This window comes from Limulus polyphemus, unplaced genomic scaffold (assembly GCF_000517525.1).
Source record: "Limulus polyphemus unplaced genomic scaffold, Limulus_polyphemus-2.1.2 Scaffold521, whole genome shotgun sequence".
Taxonomy (NCBI): Eukaryota; Metazoa; Arthropoda; class Merostomata; order Xiphosura; family Limulidae; genus Limulus; species Limulus polyphemus.
The window spans coordinates 78,600-81,392 of record NW_013666131.1 but is presented as its reverse complement, the minus strand read 5'-3'; positions in this window follow the sequence as shown (position 1 = coordinate 81,392).

The following is a 2,793-nucleotide window of genomic DNA, read 5'->3' as shown; positions in this document are numbered from 1 at the left end:
GAGTGGAAGGAACCAAATGCGATATGCTTTAATCCCTGGATTACTTACGAAACCGACTATTCTAAATAATATTAAAGGTAGAGAAATACAGTTCATACTAATTTATACAAGTTTCTTATCACCTCTTGAGAAGAGCTTGCCTTGCCACTGGGAGTGGATACAGAAATGGGACAAAATGATACAAGCTTCTATGATATAGCCGTAAAAGGGTTAATACACGTTTATGACCTTTCAACATCCAGATTACATAAATGTTGAAATACAAGCAGAACACTGTATGAAAGTGTTAAAAACTAATTATGGAGGGGCGAAATTATATTATTTCAACTTCAACACATATAACCCTGACTCTTGTTAATTTATAAAAACTAAACGTTTTATTTTTTAAATACCTATGGTTCTAATGCTTTATTAGGATAAGAAGTTCAGTCTAAAGCAAACATCTACCATAAACCTTTCCCATTCTCAGGCTGAATTTTACGTTTGATTAAAACAAGCTACACATACTAATAACAATTAACAGTCGTGCTATTTTATATGTCTGTGTTTGCATGTGTGTTTGAATAAAAAAAAATTGCATTAAAGAATCAATAGGTGTTTTCCCAATTCAGCTTTAATAAATGCGTATATAAAATTTAAAAATAATATAGTTTTGGAAATTGTGATTTTTCTGTTCTTCTAAGCTAAAATCGTAATTAATATTGTATTTTTAAACATTTAGATGTTATCTAAATTCTAATGGTGTTTTATCTCGATTTATTCAAAATTATATTTTGTATTTGCTTTCATATTTCAATAACTTACAGATCACGTGAAAAGCAAATGAACGTGTTGTATAAAAAAAAAGAGAAAAATCAACCAGTTTCAGCTAAGTGGTTTACCCCCTTTCACTACCAATATTAATTTAACCTCTTAAGTTAAAAGAAGGTAGAAACGAATCTGTTGTTACTGCACTCTCTAGCTATTTTACTTTTGAATTATTGCTTGTATGTTTGTCCCTAATTTTGAACTACCGACCAAAGGTAAAGCAACTGGTTGTCAGAAAGCTCTGCTAGTTCTTGGGCTTCTCTTTTACCTACAAATAATGTGATTGATCATCACTTTATAACGTTTCACGGTTGAAAGGGCGAACAAGTTCGACATCAGGTTTCGATCCTAAGACCCGCAGATTGCGAGTCGAGTGCGCAAATCATCAGGTCCTTTACTTATATTTATAAAAAGAACTAGCCTAAAATGTTAACGTTAAAATAATCTACAATGTGTTTCATCATTATATATCAACAAATTTAATATTTACACCATCTAATTTTTACTTGAGTATTTATAATACTGTTTTAAAAATAGAACACTTGTATGACTGTAATGTGTAATGTGAATGAGAGAAAATCATTCCTGTCAGGGATAATCCTGTAATGGAAATTTCGGGATACCTTTCTCGTCAAAGCCTTTTAGGAATATATCTGTTTTTTTTGTTTTTTTTTTTTGTTAATTAAGCACTAAGCTACACAATGGCTATTTGTGCTCTGCTCACCACGGGGTATCGAAACCCTTGTAAGTACGCAGACATGCCGCTGTGCCACTGGGGGGCGAATATATGTGCAACAAAATGTATTCTACACGGTGGCTAAAACATGCTGTTGTAGCATGAATAAACACTGTTTTAGGTTTTTAATACATTATGTATGTATATATATTCGTATAAGTCTATTAATGAATATACGTTTTGTTACTTTTTAATCTAAAATTTTCAGAAATCAAACAATTTCAAACTAAACTTACAACAATTAAATTGTAAATACTCTTTTGTTTTATCGTGAAAAACAGCCCACTAAAAAGCATAGTTATCTCTCAATTTTAGGAGTATAACTTGTTAAGAACTGGCTATTGATTTTTGAAAATTCAAAACATTGAAAGAAATTTAACGATCAATTTGACAAATTAAGAAATTTTAAAAATTTTCTGTCTCACGCGCCTACTTAAGTGACAGTCAGTGGCACAAGAAGAACTATTTGCCTATTTCTTTGTTTTTGTTTTTTTGTTTTGTTTGTCAGAGCTACACAAGGGTTACGTGCAATAGCTACCCTAATTTTGTACTGATAACCAAGAAAAAAGACAGCTGCTCAAAAGCAACGATGGCCAATTCTTGGACAGCTTTTGTCCCACTGAATAGTGGATTTCATAGGCGCTCTTGATGCGTAACAACGTCCTAAATGTACAAAGAGCATTGATGAGAAAACGAAACACGAACTCTCGGTTCCACAGTCTGATTACGCTAAGTATCGAGCCTACCCTGCAGCAAAGAGAACCGTTGAAATAATATGAAAGTGTACAAAACATTTCCTAAAATTAATTCTGGATAATTATAACAAGCTGTATTTGCCTCAGATTATACTAAATTCAATGTATTATTTATTTAGTGTAAGTCACTGTAATAACAACATTCGTGGATAAAAGCTAATTGATTTTTCAAAGCCTTTTACCTTGGCTGTGGTTTCAACGTGAATTTTGATATTTAACTTAAACATTTTCAAAGTCACTCAGATTCAAGACACAAAGTAAAGCTTAATTAACCTTTCAAAGTAAAATTTTGTCATTTAATATCTGCTTTACTTTTCTAACACCCTGAATAATATAATATAATACTTTTACGCTTGAAACTTTGTTGAATGGACGGCAACTGCCTGTTGTACACTGAGTGGTCACAAGTAAATAGACACCTAATTCTTCGACATTTAACTGATTTATGCTAACTAATTTGTGTTCAAAGAGCACAATATAAATGAAAATGGTCCC